A 21,451-nucleotide genomic window follows, 5' to 3' on the forward strand; every position below is an offset into this window, starting at 1 on the left:
GGAATTTCACTTTCGTTCATAAACATCTCAAAAACTAAGAAGCTTCAAACTGGGTTATTACTTGGAGGGGAAGCTTCCTAAGACATCAGGGAGCTGTGCAGGTGACTTCCTCAGACTTCAGGGAGCAGTAGGCAACATGCTCTGTTTGAGTCAGTGCTGATCTGACCCCAGCCCAGCACTAGGAATGGTATTCTGCTCCAGGGAGCAGTGGCGGGAAGGGGGTTCGGTAGGGGGCAGCCCCTCAGTCAGGGTTGACCCAATGCCCCAGCTCAGCACTAGGGAGCCATCCTGCTCCAGGAAGCAGTGGCAGGAAGGGGGTTCGGTAGGGGGTAGCCCCCTCAGTCAGGGCTGACCCCAATGCTCCAGCCCAGCATTAGGGAACTGTTCTGTTTTAGGAAGCAGTAGGGGAAAGAGGGTTGGTAGGGGGCAGCCCCTCAGTCAGGGTTGACCCAATATCCCAGCTCAGCACTAGGGAGCCATCCTGCTCCAGGAAGCAGTGGCGGGAATGGGGTTCAGTAGGGGGCACCCCTCAGTCAGGGTTGACCCAATGCCCCAGCCCAGCACTAGGAGCTGTTCTGCTCCAGGGAGCAGTGGCGGGAAGGGGGTTGGTAGGGGGCAGCCCCCACAGTCAGGGTTGGCCCAATGCCCGCCTGCCTAGCACCAGCAGGACCCGGTGGCGGCGGGGCATTGAGTCCCTGAGCCCAGTAGGACCCCGGGGTGCCCCGCCCGCAGAAGGCCCAACGCTCTATGGTCCCATGACGTACCAGGCGGCCCCCGGCCGGCGCCGTCTCTCTCCCGCTCTCTATGGTGCGGGCCGGCGGGATGCGGAAGTGGCCGCGGGCGAGGCTCTGGCGCCCTCTGGCGGCCCGGCCCGGCCCCTGCCGCTCCCGTCCCGCTCCAACGGCGCTGCTGCCCGGGAGCGCCGGCCGCCATATTGTCACCCCCAGCGGGCCGGGGTCCGGCAGCCCCCCGCCTCCGAGACCCGCCGCCCCCCCGGCGGCCCCCCCCGCGGCCCGGCCAGGTGAGGAGCCGGCTGCGGCCGCCGCGCTCGGCAGGGCCCCGCCCGGGGGGGGGGAACCGGCCGGGGGGAGGGGAGCCCCCCGGGGCTGGGGGGGGGGTTAGGGGAGGTTTCGGTGCTGGGGGGGGAGGGTCTCCCCCAAAACTGACCCGGGTGCGGTGGGGGGAGGGGATCTGCCTGTGATGCTGTTGGGGGAGGGGCAGCATAGAGGGAGGTCCCCCCCATCTCCCCAGTGCTGTGGAGGGAGGGGGCAGTGTGAGGGGAGCCCCCCCCTGGTGCTCTGGGGCAGAGGTCCCCCCCCCGGTGCTGTGGCGGGAGGAGTCAGCGTGTGGGAAGGTTTCCCCGTCACCCCAGTGCCATAGGGGTGGGAACCAGTGTGTGGGGAAGCCCCCCCCCCCCCCCCGCCCTCCCTGGTGCTATGGGGTGCTGGTCTAGTGTGGAGAAAGTTTTCCCAGGCGGTACTACCCACTGGTGCCGGGAGGAGCTCCCCTCTGTATACCCCCACTTCCCACCCTCCGGGCAGGGGTTGGTGTGAGGGGGTGTTCCCCCTCCCCAGGCCTCCTGGTGCTGGTGTGGGAAGGGAGTGGTTTGAAGTGGGCATTTCCCCCCCTTTCGTATTCCCCTGGTGGTGGTGGGGAAGGCAGTTGATGAGAGTGGCGAGGTGAGATAGGGTTGGGGCAGATTCCCCTCTCCCTGTGTTCCCTGACACACTCCACGGCCCCCCCAGCACCAGAGGGAAGATCTCGTTTGCGCTTCCTTCCTGCTGCTGTTGTGCTAGGCGGTCAGTGCTAGAGAACATCCTCTCCACCCACCTCGATGTTCTGTTGGTGCTGCTGGGATAGTGGGGGGATCTCCTTTCTGGCCTTGCTGGAAGGGGCTTTCATGATCTGATTTAGCTGGGGATTGGTCCTGCTTTGAGCAGGGGGTTGGACTAGATACCTCCTGAGGTCCCTTCCAACCCTGATATTCTATGATCTCAAAGGACTGGCTGAGTTTCTCTTGGAGGACACATTTCCCAGCCCTACCCATGACTCCTACCGTCATAGGTCCTCATTCCCAGCCGTCAGTCCCAAGCAAGCCCGCTTGGTAACCGTGATTTTAATCAGGATCCAAAAGCATCACTCATGCTAAGTGAGGCCCCAAGCAGCAGCCCTTGGATGCAATAGCTCCCAGCATGCAGTGCTCCATCTTGATACGAGTGTTCCAGGCCTCGTGTGCTTGGACTTGTAGGCTCCATGGGCTCCTTTGTTTTATGGCAGGCCTGTTGGACTCTTGGGCCTCTGGCGAGTGGCTAGTGCAGCTTGAGAATGTGTGAGGTTTGGACACCCCCTGTTCTTTTAAAAGTGGACATTTGTGGATGACACCAAGCTGGGAGGGGGCGCAAGCACTTTGGAGGACAAGATTAGTATTCAAAATGACCTTGACAAATTGGAGAATGGTCTGAAATCAGGAAGATGAAATTCAGCAAAGATAAGTGCAAAGTACTGCACTCAGGAAGGAAAAAGCAAATGCACAACTACAAAACGGGGAATAAACTGGCCAGGCAGTAGTACTGCTGAAAAGCATCTGGCAGTTCCGCTGGATCACAAAACGAATATGAGTCGTCAATGTAATGCAGTTGCAAAAAAGGCTAATACCTTTCTGGGGCTTACTGACAGGAGTTCGTAGGTAAGACATGGGAAGTAATTGTCCTGCTCTGCTCGGCACTGGTGAAGGCCTCAGCTGAAGTACTGTATCCAGTTCTGGGCACCAGATGTGAATAAACTGGAGAGAGTCCAGAGGAGAGCAACAACAATGATAAAAGGGTTAGAAAACCTCACCTGTGAGGAAAGGTTAAAAAACGGGGCATGTTTAGTCTTGAGAAAGGAAGACTCAGGGGGGACCTGATAAGTCTTCAAATATGTTAAGGGTTGCTGTAAAAAGGGTGGTGATCAATTGTTCTCCATGACCACTGAAGGAAGGATAAGAAGTAATGGGCTTAATCTGCAGCAAGGGAGATTTAGGTTAGATAGTAGGAAAAACTTTCTAATGATAAAGGCAGCTAAGTTCTGGACTAGGCTTCCAAGGGAAATTGAGGAATCCCTGTCATTTAAGAACAGGCTGGACAAACACTTGTCAGGGGTATGGTCTAGGTTTACTTGGTCCTGCCTCAGTGCAGGGCCTGGATGTAATGACCTTTCAAGATCTTTTCCAGCCCGACATTTCTGTGATTCTATGGGCAGAATAAGTGTAGCGGAAGAGTACTAGCTCAGTGGATTTCTGTTCTGGGGCTCAGAGTTTTCCCTCTCTAGTTTATTGTGGAGTGTGTTATATTAGATGGTCTATTGCTGGATTATTTCTCTAGTCCTGTAAGTGTGCAGGCATTTTATGCGTGTATGACTTTGGACATCTAAAGAAGCATCAGGCTTTTTAGCTGTAACATCACTGGTCGCTTCCCCTTCCCTCTGACTGTATTAATGTTTCTCTTAAGCAGACTTGTTTTCAGTGAAACCTGCTTTCTGTGCATGTCCTTGAAACCACTCCACCTCATTTGCTCTTGCAAGCAAAGCAGAGTCAGGCCTGATCAGTGCTTGGAATGGAGATCTCCAAGAAACATCTAGATGGTGCCAGAAGTGACACTGGTAGTGGAGAGGGTTCTCTCAAAAGGGGTTCTCTTTCTTCCTTTAGTCAGGAATAGCGTTCAGACCCCATTGTGGTGCTGCAGGGAGGGGCTGTGTGATTCAGCAGAGGATGCTCTATGCTAAGTCAGGATTGACCCCAGTGCCTAGTGAGGATTTAGGGGGCTGTTGGAAGTGCTGTCTGTGGATAAGATGTAAAATCAAGGGTTTGACCATTTGTGGATATTAAAGGTACTATGGTACTTTCTTCAAAAACTGGCTTATTCACCTCAGTATCATCTGCAACATTCAATTTAAGTAATTTAATTTTGCCTCCCTAAAAATTCTCTCTGATTTCAACTGGTTATGGAATTCTCCTTTAATATCTGTTGTAAATTGCTGGGCAATGTTGCTGTGTGCCTTAAACCACTGTTGTGTCCCACCGGAGAGGTAGCTGCATTTCAGTGCTGCTCTGATCCCTGTGTATATGTTTGCCACGCCCTTTTGGATTTCTGATGGAGGGGTGCTATAGACATGTCTGTTGTTTTTTTTTTTTTAGGGACAGGGCAATGCTGTAAGCTCCTGGCTCCGGGAGGCCCCTCAGCCTATCACTTTTCTCTGTGCTGATGGATGGAAACCACTGATAGCTGCAACGTGGAAGCACTTTTCCTTCCCTCTTGAGCTGTTTGCTGCAGTGAGCTCTGCCTGGCCCAGCTGGCCCCCCCACCGGTCTGGAATGCAGCTCACGCCTTTCTCTGCCTCTCCCAGGACAGCTCAGGGCAGCATTTGGGCTATAGATTAACCAAGGTTCAAGGTAATAACTTTCTGTTCCTGGAGAATGTTCTACCAGAATGGTCCTTTCAAAGGGAAAGTCAGTCTGAGACTGTGACCTATCTGACCTGGGCTGGAGAGTTGATACTGTTACAGGTTGTAATACGTATGGAAGTGTTTTGCCAGTCCTGGGATGTTCCCTCAGGTGTGCCCATGTATCTCTCTTCTTACCTTCAGTCTAGCAGAGAAAGATCTAACATCCAATGGCTGGAAGTTGAAGCTCGACAAATTCAGACTGGAAATAAGGGGTACATTTTTGACAGGGTAATTAATCATTGGACCAATTTACCAAAAGTCATGGTGGATTCTCTGTCACTAACCATTTTAAAATCAAGATTGGATGGTTTTCTAAAAGATCTATTCTAGGAATTTTTGGGGGGAAGTTCTATGACCTGTGTTATACAGAAGGTCATTGTGATCATCTAGTCTGATCACTCTGGCCTTGGAATCTCTGAATCTGTTTGTAATAGGACTTGAAATAGGTGGGAGATTCTGAATTCTGAGGCTATGAAATATCAATTTGATTATTATACCTGAATTTAGGGTAAACAGTGAGGTGACAAAATTTGCACATGATACAAAACTACTCAAGATAGTTAAGTCCCAGGCAGACTGCGAAGAGCTACAAAGGAATCTCACAAAACTGGGTGACTGGGCAACATAATGGCAGATGAAATTCAGTGTTGATAAATGCAAAGTAATGCACATTGGAAAACATAATCCCAACTATACATATAAAATGATGGGGTCTAAATTAGCTCTTACCACTCAAGAAAGAGATCTTGAGTGGTAACAGCACCCTCAGCAAGTTTGCAGATGCACTAAACTGGGAGCAGGGGTAGATACGCTGGAGGTTAGGGATAGGATACAGAGGAACCTAGACAAATTAGAGGATTGGGCCAAAAGAAATCTGATGAGGTTCAACAAGGACAAGTACAGAGTCCTGCACTTAGGATGGAAGAATCCCATGCACTGCTTCAGACTAGGGACCGAGTGGCTAGGCAGCAGTTCTGCAGAAAAGGACCTAGGGGTTACAGTGGACGAGAAGCTGGATATGAGTCAACAGTGTGCTCTTGTTGCCAAGAAGGCCAACGGCATTTTGGGCTGTATAAGTAGGAGCATTGCCAGCAGATCGAGGGACGTGGAGCACATGATTTATGAGGTGAGGCTGAGGGAACTGGGATTATTTAGTCAGCAGAAGAGAAGAATGAGGGGGGATTTGATAGCTGCTTTCAACTACCTGAAAGGGGGTTCCAAAGAGGATGGATCTAGACAGTTCTCAGTGGTTTCAGATGACAGAACAAGGAGTAATAGACTCAAGTTGCAGTGGGGGAGGTTTAGGTTGGATATTAGGAAAAACTTTTTCCCTAGGAAGGTGGTGAAGCACTGGAATGGGTTACTAAGGGAGGTGGTGGAATCTCCTTCCTTTAGAAGTTTTTAAGGTCAGGCTTGACAAAGCCCTGGCTGGGATGATTTAGTTGGGGATTACACCTTCTTTGAGCAGGGGGTTGGACTAGATACCTCCTGAGATCCCTTCCAACCCTCATATTCTATGATCTTTGAGTCATTGTGGATAGTTCTCTGAAAACATCTGCTCAATGTGCAACGACAGTCAAAAAAGCTAACAGAATGTTGGGACTCATTAGGAAAGGGGTAGATAAGGAGACAGAAAATATCATAATGCCTCTATATATATCCATGGTACCCCCACATCTTGAATACTGTGTGCAGATGTGTTTGGCCCATCTCAAAAAAGATATATTGGAATTTGAAAAGGTTCAGAAAAGGGCAACAAAAATGATTAGGGGTATGGAACGGCTTCCATATGAGGAGAAATTAATAAGACTGGGACTTTTCAGCTTGGGAAAGAGACGACTAAGGAGGGATATGCTAGAGGTCTATAAAATCATGACAGGTGTGGCGAAAGTAAATAAAAAAGTGTTATTTACTCCTTCTCATAACACCAGAACTAGGAGTCACCAAATGAAATTAATAGGCAGCAGGTTTAAAAGAAAAAAAAGGAAGTATTTCTTCACACAACGCCCAGTCAACCTGTGGATCTCTTTGTCAGAGGATGTTGTAAAAGCCAAGACTATAAGAGGGTTAAAAAAAGAACTAGATAAGCTCATGGGGGATCGGTCCATCAATGGCTATTAGCCAGGATGGGCAGGAATGGTGTCCCCAGCCTCTGTTTGCCAGGAGCTGGGAATGGGTGACAGGGGATGGATCACTTGATGATTCCCTGTTCTGTTCATTCCCTCTGGCATTGGCCACTGTCAGAAGACAGGATACTGGGCTATATGGACCATAGGTCTGACCCAGTCTGGCCGTTCTTATGTTCTTATTTATTTTTAATATTTATTGTGGCAAGTGGAGTGTCCTTGGTTGAAATCTCAATTAAAGGTGGCCACTCAACTGGATACCCAGTTCTTCTGGAGGACTTTTGGGGCTGTTGAATCTTTAACGAAGCCAAGTGTTGAGAGAGAAGTTTATTAATAGGTGTTGACATAGATAGACAAAGGGGGAGAGCTTGAGGCAGCACTGAATAAAAATCACTTCCCCATTCAGGTTTAACTGGATGGCCTCGCTGATGTAATCTTATCAGTTTCCTAGACCTTCACAGTCTTCTAGGGCAGTGGTTCTCAAACTTTTTTTTTCACGGACCATTTGAAAATTGCTGAGGGTCTCGGCGGAGCACTTAATGATCTTTCCAAATGTTGTTTGTACCATGAGCTAACTGTCATAAAGCGCTTTGGATAAAAGCACTATATAAAAAAAACCTTAATAATAAACTTTTTTTGTTCTACAAATAAAAGCACACAACTCCTATTTTAATATCAGTAGTCTTACCTTTCTAATGCGATGGATGTGCCCTCTCTCCCCTGCCGCAGCAGTCCCTGAGCTGGGAAGAAGGGCCGTTTCTCCCCAGTAGCCGCAGCCCTGGAGCTGGGGAAAGTCGCCTCTTTCTCTGGCCACCGCAGCCCTGCACGTCCCAAATTCCCCCCACCCCCTCTTCTCACCCCGCTGCCCCCTCCCACCTACCTACCCCCTATTCCCCCCAAGGCCACCACCTCACCTTACATGTGCGTCTTCTCCAGGGTCCAGGCACATAATTAGTGGAGCCATGCCAGGGCAGCTCCACTGATTAGGTGGGTGGCCATTCATTCTCTTGTGTGCAGCCACCCAGGCACGCACCTTAGATAGAACTATCCGCGAACCATCTGAATGGAGCTCGTGGTCCACTGGTGACCCACAGACCACCGTTTGAGAACCTCTATTCTAGAGGAAAAGGGTAGACAAGACATGAATTTGCAATGAACAATAACAAGCAGAAAAGATATGTAGAACTGACTTTCGTTTCTTCTTTGTAGATCATAAAGGGCACAAGTCATTTTACTTTCTGTGCAGGCCCCCTGAAGAGGATTGTACTGCAATAGTGTGATGTCTGAGCACAGTGCCTAGCACTATAGGCCCCTGATCCCTGATTGAAGCTTTTAGGTTCTGCAGCAATACAACTATAAATCATAATCTATATTTATTTCTATGCAAGGGCCTCAAACCCCTTTGCAAACATTCACTTGTGAATTGTTAAAACATTTCTGTGAGGTGGGTAACTATCATTATCCCCATTTAATAGATGAGGAAACTGAGTCACTGAAGTGCCCGAGGTCAGCGTTGGAGTTGGTGGCAGAGCTAGACATGCCCGTAGGAATCCTGACTCAAGCTACCAGTCAAAACTCCTGTGTTGCAGCACTTTCCCCTATGACTACTGGCTCTCAATGCCTCAGCGTGGTGTAGGAGGTCTGTGCTGTTGGGGGCTTCCATTTTTCAGATAGGATTCTGTGTCCACCAGAGCTCTGTCTGTGGGCATCGCAGTGCAGAATCACACCCTGATTGCCACCACTGCCCCTTTACAAGGGGCATCAAAATCGGCCTTATAATCTCCCCCCACAAAAACCATAGAATTCCTCAAGCTTTCAAAGACTTACAGTGAAACTTCATTGCCACCACGACTGTTTTCTGAACATCTTGAATCAATTAAGGACTTTTTGAGATTAAAATACTTACAATCTCTCCCTTTTGAAATCTTTGTATATGTCTGATTGTCTGGTGTTTTTGTCTGTGCGCTCAGTGAAATCACACTATATCACAATGTGTGAACTGCAGCAAGATTTTGACATTAGCTCATGCAAGAGGCAATTTTCAAAGGGAGGAATACTAAAATGTTTAAACTGCAATTATTTGAAATCTGAGCATGGTTCCCTGTTGGTGGAGCTGAAATAAGTAAAAAAAACCCATGGCATCAGAGAATATTTTTGTTGGTGACTTAAAGCTATCCAGAGTTGCTTCTCCAAAAGTGAAAGAAAACTTCATTGTTCAGAATCTCAAATAGTCTTGAGCAGGGTTTCTCAAACTGGGGTCGCTGCTTGTGTAGGGAAAGCCCCTGGCGGGCCGGGCCAGTTTGTTTACCTGCCCCTTCTGCAGGTTCGGCTGAACCACTGGCTGCGGTTCGCTGCTCCAGGCCAATGGGAGCTGCTGGAAGCAGGGGCAGGTAAACAAACCGGCCCGGCCTGCGAGGGGCTTTCCCTACACAAGCGGAGACCCCAGTTTGAGAAACCCTGGTCTTGAGTCTCTGTCACTAGCCAAGGTCATGGATTACAGTGGCAGCTCGTGGTTTGGGTTTTTTTGTGTGGTGGTTTCAAGGTTTTCAATTGTGCAAATGGGCTGAGTTCAGAGAAGGAAGGTATTGTTGTCAGGCCTGTGTCTGTTGTTTGGCTCTTGGTGTTCTGAGAGGCTGTTTTGGATACAAGTGACTCTCTGAGAAGTAGGTTGGTAGCTGTATTGTTTGAGAGGGGTGAGATTCTGGAGCTGACTGGAAGCATTCTGGTTTTATACAGTGATTCACAGTCTAGAATAGTTCCAGTAATGATCTAAGCTGTGAATTGTGGAGGACTGGCCAGCTGAGAGGCACCTGGCAGTGGAGAAAAAATATCTAAGGTTCACAACATTTGTAGTGATTAGTGCTGCCCAACAATCTAGAAATTTCAAACAGTGCTTGGGTCTTCTGTCACCCTGGTGTTGGGGCCCAGAAGGAATCCGGGGCCATAGTTAGAGAACTTGTCTGACGATTGATGCTAGGTCACCAAAAGATCATCACCCTTTGCTGACCTTCGAGGCGGAGAGGATGAGGTTTACAACTGCATTTATGCTTCTCAGATGCAAGTATCAGTCTCTGAATGTTGCAGTCCCTTTCCCCAGGGCATTCCACATCCTGCTAAACTTGAGCTGCTGCTTGAAGGAGAGAAAATAAACATGAGACCCCCCCCCCCCGGGCTCTTTTGTAGCAGTAGTGCTGAGAGATGGGGTTCTCAAAGTTCAGGGGAAAGGACTCCTGAAGGGTTGGTTCATATGGAACCACTGTGATCACTGTCTGTTACCTCTACCCTGTGCACTTCAACCTTTTGACTCCTTGCTCTTTGAAACCTATTCCCTCTGATGAGCAGCATGGGAGAACCTGCAGAGGTCTTGGGATTGGAAACACCGATTTGGGGAAAGACACTGATTAATTACACTCTAGGGAGCAATCCTGCATGAGTTCCTGGTGGGGGATAGACTACTCTGGGTCTGACAGAGCATCTATCCTCCGTGAAATACAGCTCCAGCTTTCTTGGCTCTCTTATACCACCGCGCTGTCCATTTGCTAAGCTCACGGAAGGCCAGCATTAGGATTTCAGTCCCACCGTCTCAGTGAGGATCCCCTAAATTTCTCCTTCCCCATATAGTTTGAATGGGAGTGGCTGATGCTCCCGTGGTGTACGGCATTCTCTCAATGAGTTAAGCTACTGCAGTTCTGCTCAGCGTCTGAGTCTTGCCCGGCTCCTCTTGCACACGATGGTGCTTCCCATCTGGTCATCTGGTGGGCTCAGTCTCCCGGCAAAAAACCAAGAGGCAGGCCGTCCCCCACCCCCTTCTTGTAGTTTAACTCTATACAACAGGGAAGACAGAGCGCTAGAACTAGGAATCTTATCATGTGACTAGGGACATCCAGTTACACCCTGACGCGAGGGGCAGTACTTGCTGGCCCCAAGGGCCTGAGGTTCATTTTAAATGGGAGGGAAGCTAGCCTGCGACTCTGGAGGCCTGGGCGCAGTTTCTGGACTTCCTCTGGGATCTTGGGCAAGTCACTTAGTTTTTCTGTGCCTCAGTTTCCTATTTGTAAAATGTGAGTGTTAGCCCTGCCCTGCCTCACAGGGTGTGTGTGAGCATAAATATGTTAACGTTTGTGAGGCGTCAGATACTATGATAATCGGGGCCATATAAGGACCTAAGATTAATGAATGTGAGGGAAACTGCGGGCTGCACTGTAGAAGTTGGTGAGCTGTTTTTGACCATGCATCTTAATGATAACTAAGAATTATAACCTTCCCCCAAGGGGTGGGAGAGAAATGGCCAGGACAGACCTTGCCTAGTCAGCCCTTTCTCTGAGTAGCCAGCTCTGAGGAGAGCCTCTGGCTTACACAGGAAGCTGGTCTGCTCCGTTTTCACACAAGAGAACATTCTTGTGAAGTTTATGGACCAAACGCCTTCAGTTCATGAGCCTTACATTGGAATTGTGCATGTTGTCCAGCAGCGGCCAACCCAAGTTCCCTTAGTACGACTCTCCTGGCATAGCAATGAACAGAAAGGTATCTTCGTTTCCCTTTGTTTTTCTGGTTGTAGCGGTTGGTCCCAGCAGAATTCATTTACTCACAGAAATCAGATAGGGAGAAGTCTATTGGGTCCCGTGCAGACTTATCCCCTAAGGCCAGGGAAGGATTGTTCTGTGTAGTCTATTCTCTTTGATCAGTCTAGGGCTTCCCCCCCCTTCCCTGGAGAGAGAATTCTGCTGCACTAATATATCTCAGGGCCAGGAGAGTTTTTCTGATGTTCTGCCTACATTTCCCTTCATTCCATTCCATTTCTCCTCCATCTGCCTCCATGCTACCCTAAATAATTCAGTTACAAACGGGAATTGTATAGCCAAAAACACCCTTTACTGACACATTATGAGATTTTAATTGCACAAAAGTCAGGAGCTGAGAGTTAGTGTTCCCACCTCAGCCTTAACAATGTCTCCTCGCCTGGCTGTGGTAGGGTCCTTTAAGTGAGCACATCGTAGTTGTCAGTCTGACATGCTATTTTGCAGTGAATAAGACTTAAAGGAACTACCTTTCCTTTCACATGGGTTGAATCTTATCTTGCTCCTTAAGCTCTCGTGTTGAATTTTAATACTTGCACCTCCAGTCAGAGTTTTGAAGAACAAATGTGTGCTGGTGATTTACCTGTGAGCCTCCCTTTTGGTATAATCTCAGATGGCTGCATATGTAGCACACAGGCCCCATCCCCTCCTCGTTTTCACCTGCGCCATGGACATGGGAGAGTCAGGAAGCCAGAGTAGTCAGCATCGATAGGGGAGGCAGGATCACTCCTAGGGCCATAACTCTGGGATGCAGATTCCATACTTTAGGCAAAATGCACCTCATGAACCTATGTAAATTGTTGTTTGGTTAAATGTGGATGTAAAGTTGAAGTGCTTTCGGGCTGGTAACCTGTACCCTGAGGGTGAATGGCTACTTCTGTGGGTGCTTCATTTATTATTCTCTAATGTGGGATGCTCATGGAGTATTTGTGGCCCTGTGCCGTGAGCAGGGTATCATCATGTTATGTCTTAGGCTCGTAGATGAGGGACACACTCTGCAGTCCAGTGATGTGCTGCCAGGAGTAAGAGGCAGAGGGCTCCTGAATGGATTCCTCGAATGGTGATCACTTCTCCATGTGGGCTCGTTGCCTCTGGTGTCTCAAGCAGGCTCCCATCATGCAAACGTTTGAGTGTGTATGTGCCCATTTGCCTGCAGACTATTGGAATCTCTTAGGGCAGGGGTGGGCAAACTATGGCCCACAGGCCACATCCGGCCCGCCAGCTGTTTTAATCCAGCCCTTGCGCTCCTGCTGGGGAGCGGGGTCTGGGGCTTGCTGTGCTCCAGCTGGGAGCAGGATCAGGGGCCACTTTGTACGGCTCCCGGAAGTAGTGGCATATCCCTGCTCCGGCTCCTACACATAGGGGCAGCCAGGGGGCTTTGCACGCTCCCCCTGCCCCAAGCGCCGCCTCCACAGCTCCCATTGGCCGGGAGCTGTAGGGGTGGTGCCTGCGGATGGGGCAGCACACAGCAGAGCTGCCTGGCTGCACCTCTGCATAGGAGCAGGATGGGGGGACATGCCACTGCTTCCGGGAGCTGCTTGAGGTAAGCGCCGCCCGGAGCTTGCACCCCTGAGGCACCACCCATGCCCCAACCCCCTGCCCCATCCCTGATCCCCTTCCCACCCTCTGAACCGCTCAGTCACAGCCTGGAGCACCGCCCTCACCCCAAATCCCTCATCCCCAGTCCAACCCCAGAGTCTGCACCCCCAGCCTGAGCCCTCTCCCCCTCCCCCCTGCCCTAGCCCAGAGCCCCCTCCTGCACCCTGAACTCCTCACTTCTGGCCCCACCCCGGAGCCTGCACCCCCAGCCAGAGCCCTCACCCCCTCCTGCACCTCAATCCCAAATTCGTGAGCATTCATGGCCTGCCATAATTTCTATACCCAGAGGTGGCCCTCGGGCCAAAAAGTTTGCCCACTTTAGGGACTGTGGCCTGTTCTTGCAGAGGGATAGTCCTAATGCTCCAGTGTGTGTCCCTATGGTGGGAACCTGAGCATGGGTAAAGTGGTGATGGGTAACTGCTCCTCTTCTCAGAAAATCCTCACTTTCCGGGATCCAGACTATCCCCCTTCTCCTTAGTATCGACATGAGGCTACTAGGAGAGATAGAGAGAGAGACTGTGGGTTCAACTGCCGACAATATGCACATGAAACTCAGCTAGATATCTCCTTTGCTACAAATGCAACCACCACGGTCACTCAGAAGTCCAACTGCCCACAGGAAATCAGTTCTTGGATGAAGAGCAGCTGGCTCAAACTGAACTTGGGCAAGGTGAAGGGATGCTGGGTGGAAAGGGGGAAACACTAGCTGAGAGACCACTCCCACCTTCTGGTGAACTTCATAATCTTGCATCTCAACTACTTCAGCATCCTTTTGGCTGCCCTTGACAAAATGCAGTCTTCCCCCACTTCTATCCATTTCAAAAAGCTGCTGCAAAAATCATTTTCTTAGCTCATCACTTTGTCACCCCCAATTTGCATCCGTCCTCTTGCTCCCTTTTCTTCCCTGAGATCAAACCCAACTATTTGTCTTCACTTGGAAGCCTGTTCCTACCCTACCTACCATCTCTAGTACGCTGTCAAGATGTGGACTCCCACCCCTGCTCTACCAGTGGTTCCAGCCTTCGTTGTCCACTTGTTACATTTTCAAACAAGTACTTCTATGCTGTCTCCCATGTTGCCCCTCGCACATGGAGGAACTCCCTGCAAACATCTGAAAAGCCGCATCATTTATTTCCGTCAAATCCCTCTTTAAAATTCTCCTTTGCCATGATGCCTACAAAAAACTTGACAGTGGAAGGCTGCTGGTGTGCTGAGACCACTGCCTGCCATGCTGATCAGTACTGTTCCCTTGTTCTCCCCCATTGGTCTGTTTGTATCCATCTGTTGTCTCTTGTCTTACGTGGTAAGATCTTTGGGGCAGGGCCACTTTTTGTTCTGGCTGTATGTTCTGTACCTGGCATAGCAGAGTCCTGGTCCCTGACAAAGGCTCCTCGGTACTACTGCAATACAAATCATAAATAATTGAAGAGGGGCTGCCCCTGTTTCTCAAGGTGGCGGGAAGCCCTGGGATCCTGTTTGGCTCTTCACTAAGTTTGGAGAACCAGGTTGTGTCAGTATAAAAATGGCTTCCTTCCCCTCCATCTCTCTAGGAAACTTTGTCCCTTCCTCAAGGCCAGGGCCTGCCTGTGGTGATTCGTACATTTATCACGTCCAGGCTGGATCACTGATTCACTGCATCTGAAGCTGAATGTAAAGATAGTGCATGGGCTCTGGGTGGTACAGAATGAGGCTGCCTTCCTCTTCCATTGTCTGAGATGCCGTGAGCCCATCAGGCTCGTACTCAAATCCCTCCTCTGGCTCCCAGTCATCTTCTGATCTCATTTTCCTGATCTTCAAAGCAATGAATGGATCAAGCCTCAGCTACATTTTGATCTATGAACCACTGTGACAGCTGCTCCTCTAGGACTATGCTGGTCACACAGCCCAGGGTGAAGCATGTGAGTTCAGTCAAGGGACTCTGGATATGCAATGAACTTCCAGAGCAGAGTAGGGGAGCCAGAGTCAGACTGTCTCTTTGAAACACTGCAAAACCTTCTTTTTGCAAAAGCTGTTCCACTAGGGTTACCATATTTTGAGTGTCCAAAAAGAGGACACTCCACGGGCCCCGGCCCCACCCCCAGCCTCGCCCATGCCCACCCCAACTCCACCCCTTCCCCAAAGTCCCCGCCCCCTCCCCTGCTTCCCGCGAACATTTGATTCGCGGGAAGCCTGAAGCAGGCAGCAGGTAAGCTGGGGGTGGGGTGGGGGGAGGAGGCGCGGCCCAGTCTACTCCCCCTCCCCCCAACCGAGCGGCTTCCTCCGGCAGCCGGCCCCGGCCCCAGTCCCAGCATCTCCAGCCTGGCTCAGCTCGGGCCCTGGGGTGCCGGCCCCGGGCCAGCCCCCGGCCGAGCACCGCTGGCCCGCCCCAGCACTGCCGGCCCGGCCCCGGCCCCCGGCCCAGCACCGCCGGCCCGGCCCCTGGCCCAGCACCACCAGCCCCCGGCCCAGCACCCCCGGCCCCGCATGTCCCTATTTTCCCGGACATGTTCGGCTTTTTGGGATTTCCCCCCGGATGGGGATTTGAGGCCCAAAAAGCCGGACATGTCCGGGAAAATCCGGACGTATGGTAACCCTATGTTCCACTATCAGAATGACTCAGAACATTGACAGTCCCACCTACCCAAACAAAACCTGTTACAAACAAATCAACCAACCAAAACAAAAGTATACCCCAAGCAGAGCTCTGACTTCAATGAGAGAGATGTACCAGATACTACATGGAGTCTACTGGGGACTTCACTATTGCTGTTGGTTTTACATGGACGTGCTGGAATCCTGCGGTGACGGGTGACAGTGAAGAAACCCTAAGACAGATAGATCTCATCCATCTCTTACCTAAGATCCCCCTCTCAGCACCATGGTCTAATGGAGACGTGGGAATGAGGAGCACATGTGCTTCCCTAATCTCAATCCTGGGTCCCACAGTGTGGGGAGGAATTGTAACAGAATTTCTTAGAGGGGGCTGGGGACACGTTCCTCCTGCCTGGGGAGATGTTTAGGCAAACCCTGCACCAGAAAGGAAATGATTGCAGGCAGGATTTGGGGCTCCAGTGCTGACACAGCTGTGTAGATGACCTTTTCAAGAACGGATGCCTACAAGGCTGCAGTGATTCGGAACTGTGCTGAGTCACTTCCAGCTGAGTGCAGGCTTGCTTTTGGGGTCACTGGAGAGAGCCACTGCCTCTGGACCCCCCAGAGTTTGACTCTCGGTTGCAGTAACAAGCCCACCCAGCAGACACAGCGAACATGAGGGAAATAGGGCAGACCACTGCCATCCTCGTGACTGCAGGTCCCAGCGTTCAGTGTCTTGTCTTGATCTGGGTGGCTAGGCTACATTGCATGCTGGGAGCAGTGATGTTCAGGGACTACAGCAAAGGTGAGGGCAGGTGTAACCTGTTTGATCTCTCTCAAATTCAGTGCAGTCCTCAGTTGCCATAGGGCTCCCTTGGCGGGGCAGCGTTCTGGTGCTGCAGCCTCATTCCTCAGAGAAGGGCAGCTGAATTGAGTTTGCCCATGTAGGTCTTTGTGCTACGCAGAAGTTGGGGGGAAGCCCTCCTGGGTCCCATCATGCAGTTAATTAGGAGGTGGCTGCAAAGAACTGGGCTCTGGGAAGAGCACCCTCAGGCTGCAGGCATTTGCTGGAAAATGCTCCTCCCTTATCTCTTAGGAAATCCTTCCTCACCCCTGCTTCTGGATTCAGCCTAACCAGGGCTTGGGAGAGCCTGGCTGGCAGAGCTCTGCGGCTCCAGCCCGGCTTGTGTAGTGCTGTGCTCGCTGAGTGGGAAGGCAGAGAGAAGCGTGTGCTGAGGGCAGGCGCTTCACCGCTGCCTCTCAGCCACTCGCCTTTGAACTAAGCAAACTGCTTAATTTCTGTTCAGAGTCCAGGCTTTGAAGCCACACGCGGAGCAGTTAATCAGCAGCTTCCTGCCTCCTGGGGGATGGAGCAGGGTAGGGCCCTGAGGCCCATTGCAGCCCTCTTGGTTTCTGACTGCACCCACTCTACCCTCCGGTTAGACCATCATGCTGCTAGAATCTCTCGGTTCGCTGCCTGGGGCTGAGGATTGGGACAGGAAGCTCTCCCGCTCTCCATCTGTGTCCCTGTGGACGTTTTTGTGCGTTGTCCCCCTATTTATCTGCACACAGAGTTGTGGTTGTTGCATATTTATATAGTGCCATTAAAGGCACGTTGCGCTTTACACAACTCAGGAGGTGAGGGCCTGGCCCTGAAGAGTTTGCAGGATAACTGGCCCAAAAGATCTAGAGAACCGTGGTTCAGGTGCAGATCCAGGCCCGTGGTGGAGATCAGCAAGGATTCCCTTGGGAGGGTTTGAAGGAGGCTGGCGTGGCCACTTTGCCTATGGAAAGTGAGGGGATTAGAGACATCACTGCAGCTGTCCCTCCCACCCTCCCCATACTGTGGGCACACTCGTGTATTGAGCATGGAGGCTGTGGCAGCGTGAGGGTGTAGAGTTCAGGACAGAACGTGTACAGAAATACTCAAACCTTTAGTTCAGCCAGTTGTGTGCTGTGCCACCAGCTTGTCAGATGCTGAGGCCAGTGGTATGTTGGTCTCTGCACAGAATGGCACTGAAGTGCTTCCTCCACAGGGTTTGCAGAAGCCAGTTGGAGGCAGGTGGGTATTGTGGTGATAGGCTGGTGGGGGGGCGGTGGTTCTGCCTACCAGTGTAGTCCTGAGGCCTTGTTCAGCCAGGCGCGGGTTAGTGCTGAAACACTTGCTCATGCATGAAACGCAAGTGGTTCTGCTAATGCCTGTCTGCACAAGTCGAAGGAGGCAGGGAGAGTTCTCTCCCTCCTGATCTCTGGGTAGCAGTCCAGAGGGAGGTGACTTGTTGCAGAGGGCGGCTCAGGCTGGATGCTGTTGAATGCGTGTGAATAAGATGGGTGGTGTCCAAACTTTGGGCAGTTGAGGTGCTTTTGTTAACTACTAGAGGAATCCGAGGGCTGCACTGAATTTGTATAAAATGGAGCAGACTGAAGCTGCCTTTATTTTTCATATGGAAGCAGGGCTTTGGAGCTGTGCTTCGGCTCCGCTCCAGCTCCAGGCAAAAGCCTGCAGCTCCACTGCTCCGGAGCTGCTCCACCCTTCAGCTCTGGGCTCTGCTCCAAAGCCCTGTAAGTGTGGGGCCCAAAACTGGACACAGTACTCCAGATGAGGCCTCACCAATGTCCAATAGAGGGGAATGATCACGTCCCTCAATCTGCAGTCAGTGCCCCTACTTATACAGCCCAAAATGCCGTTAGCCTTCTTGGCAATAAGGGCACGTTGTTGACTCATATCCAGCTTCTCATACAGTGTAACCCCTAGGTCCTTTTCTGCAGAACTGCTGCCTAGCCACTCTGTCCCTAGTCTGTAGCAGTGCATGGGATTCTTCCGTCCTAAGTGCAGGACTCTGCACTTTTCCTTGTTGAACCTTATAAAATCTCTTTTGGCCCAATCCCCTAATTTGTCTAGGTCCCTCTGTATCCTATCCCTACCCTCCAGCATATCTACCACTTCTCCTAGTTTAGTGTCATCTGCAAATTTGCTGAGGGTGAAATCCACGCCATTCTCCAGACCATTAATGAAGATATTGAACAAAACCGGCCCCAGGACCGACCCTTGGGGCACTCCGCTTGATACCGGCTGCCAACTAGACATGGAGCCGTTGATCACTACCTGTTGAGCCCGACGATCTAACCAGCTTTCTATCCACCTTATAGTCCATTCATCCAGCCCATACTTCTTTAACTTGCTGGCAAGAATACTGTGGGAGACCGTATCAAAAGCTTTGCTAAAGTCAAGGAATAAAACGTCCACTGCTTTCCCCTCATCCACAGACTCAGTTATCTCCTCATAGAAGGTAATTAGGTTAGTCGGGCATGACTTGCCCTTGGTGAATCCATGCTGACTGTTCCTGATCACTTTCCTCTCCTCTAAATGTTTCATAATTGATTCCTTGAGGACCTGCTCCATGATTTTTCCAGGGACTGAGGTGAGGCTGACTGGCCTGTAGTTCCCCGGATCCTCCTCCTTCCCTTTTTTAAAGATGGGCACTACATTAGCCTTTTTCCAGTCATCCGGGACCTCCCCCGATCGCTGTGAGTTTTCAAAGATAATGGCCAATGGCTCTGCAATCTCATCCGCCAACTCATTTTGCACCCTCGGATGCAGCGCATCCAGCTGTCGCGGAGTATCGGGGGACTCTGGGCCCTGCATCCCCGGCTTCCTGCGATTCACCATGACTCTCAGCCAGCCAGTAAAGCAGAAGGTTTATTTGGATGACAGGAATACAGTCCAAGATAGGTCTTGCAGGCACAGACAACAGGGCCCCCCTCAGTTAGGTCCATCTGGGGGTCCCAGGCATCCCAGCCCCCCTTGGGAGGTCAGAGCAATCTCTGCCTCCCAGCCATCTCTCCAGCCCGCTTCCAGCACTCTCCCTTCAGCGACCCCTCCCACAGCCTTTGTTCAGTTTCCCCGGCCAAGGAGTCACCTGGCCTCCAACCCCTTCCTGGGCTCCCATGCTATACGCCCAGGTATTCGCCCTCGGGCAGACTCAGACTCCCATCCCCCAATGCAGACTATCCAGCCACACTCCCCTGTCAGCATTCACACACCACAGTAAGAACAGGCCCAGTTCGTCACACCAGCCCCATGGACTTGTGCTCGTCCAGCTTTTCTAAATAGTCCCGAACAACTTCTTTCTCCACAGAGGGCTGGTCACCTCCTCCCCATGCTGTGCTGCCCAGTGCAGCAGTCTGGGAGCTGATCTTGTTCGTGAAGACAGAGGCAAAAAAAGCATTGAGGACATTAGCTTTTTCTACATCCTCTGTCACTACGTTACCTCCCTCATTCAGTAAGGGGCTCACACTTTCCTTGACCTTCTTCTTGTTGCTAACATACCTGAAGAAACCCTTCTTGTTACTCTTAACATCTCTTGCTAACTGCAACTCCAAGTATGATTTGGTCTTCCTGATTTCACTCCTGCACGCCTGAGCAATATTTTTTTACTCCTCCCTGGTCATTTGTCCAATCTTCCACTTCTTGTAAGCTTCTTTTTTCTGTTTAAGATCAGCAAGGATTTGTCTATACTGGGCTATCTTGATTATAACTTCACAAGTTTTTTTTCACTTACTTAATTGGCCTCTCAGAGTTGGTAAGACCACTCCCACCTGTTCATGCTCTCTGTATGTGTGTATATATATCTCCTCAATATATGTTCCACTCTATATGGATCCGAAGAAGTGGGCAGTAGCCCACGAAAGCTTATGCTCTAATAAATTTGTTAGTCTCTAAGGTGCCACAAGTACTCCTGTTCTTTTTAAGCATTTCACTGTTAAGCCAAGCTGGTCGCCTGCCATATTTACTATTCTTTCTACACATCGGGATGGTTTGTTCCTGCAACCTCAATAAGGATTCTTTAAAATACAGCCAGCTCTTCTGGACTCCTTTCCCCTCATGTTATTCTCCCAGGGGATCCTACCCATCAGTTCCCTGAGGGAGTCAAAGTCTGCTTTTCTGAAGTCCAGGGTCTGTATTCTGTTGCTTTCCTTTCTTCCTTGTGTCAGGATCCTGAACTCGACCATCTCATGGTCACTGCCTCCCAGGTTCCCATCCACTTTTGCTTCCCCTACTAATTCTTCCTGGTTTGTGAGCAGCAGGTCTAGAAGAGCTCTGCCCATAGTTGGTTCCTCCAGCACTTGCACCAGGAAATTGTCCCCTACACTTTCCAAAAACTTCCTGGATTGTCTCTGCACCGCTGTATTGCTCTCCCAGCAGATATCAGGGTGATTAAAGTCTCCCATGAGAACCAGGTCCTGCGATCTAGTAACTTCTGCTACTTGCCGGAAGAAAGCCTCATCCACCTCATCCCCCTGGTCTGGTGGTCTATAGCAGACTCCCACCACGACATTACCCTTGTTGCTCACACTTCTAAACTTAATCCAGAGACTCTCAGGTTTTTCTGCAGTTTCGTACCGGAGCTCTGAGCAGTCATACTGCTCTCTTCCATACACCTGTACCCCGATATAACGTGACCCAATATAACACGAATTCTGATATAACGCGGTAAAGCAGTGCTCCGAGGGGGGCAGGGCTGCGCACTCTTGCGGATCAAAGCAAGTTCGATATAACGAGGTTTCACCTATAACGTGGTAAGATTTTTTGGCTCCCGAGGACAGCGTTATATTGAGGTAGAGGTGTACAATGCAACCCCCCCACCTTTTCAGCCCTGCCTGTCCTTCCTGAACAGTTTATATCCATCCATGACAGTACTCCAGTCCTGTGAGTTATCCCACCAAGTCTCTGTTATTCCAATCACATCATAATTCCTTGACTGTGCCAGGACTTCCAGTTCTCCCTGCTTGTTTTCCAGGCTTCTTGCGTTTGTGTATAGGCACTTAAGATAACTCACTGATTGTCCTGCTTTCTCGGTATGAGACAGGAGTCCTCCTCTCTTGCGCTCTCCTGCTTGTGCTTCCTCCCAGGATCCCATTTCCCCACTTACCTCAGGGCTTTGGTCTCCTTCCCCCAGTGAACCTAGTTTAAAGCCCTCCTCACTAGGTTAGCCACCCTGCTTGCGAAGATGCTCTTCCCTTTCTTCGTTAGGTGGAGCCCATCTCTGCCTAGCACTCCTCCTTCTTGGAACACCATCCCACGATCTAAAATGA

At 50.7% G+C, this 21,451-nt stretch overlaps 1 protein-coding gene across 1 annotated transcript in view; it reads left to right on the top strand.

Annotated features, from left to right (window-relative positions):
- The first annotated feature begins 866 nt into the window (after nucleotides 1–866).
- Nucleotides 867–21,451, top strand: part of LOC128831759 (casein kinase II subunit alpha-like) — a 52,041-nt gene continuing 31,456 nt past the window's right edge. The window contains exons 1-2 of the mRNA XM_054018497.1: nucleotides 867–1,021; nucleotides 4,175–4,429. The gene's annotated coding sequence lies outside the window, so the exon portion shown is untranslated. The remainder of the gene's footprint in view (nucleotides 1,022–4,174; nucleotides 4,430–21,451) is intronic.

This window comes from Malaclemys terrapin, chromosome 2, assembly GCF_027887155.1.
Source record: "Malaclemys terrapin pileata isolate rMalTer1 chromosome 2, rMalTer1.hap1, whole genome shotgun sequence".
NCBI classification, from domain to species: Eukaryota; Metazoa; Chordata; order Testudines; family Emydidae; genus Malaclemys; species Malaclemys terrapin.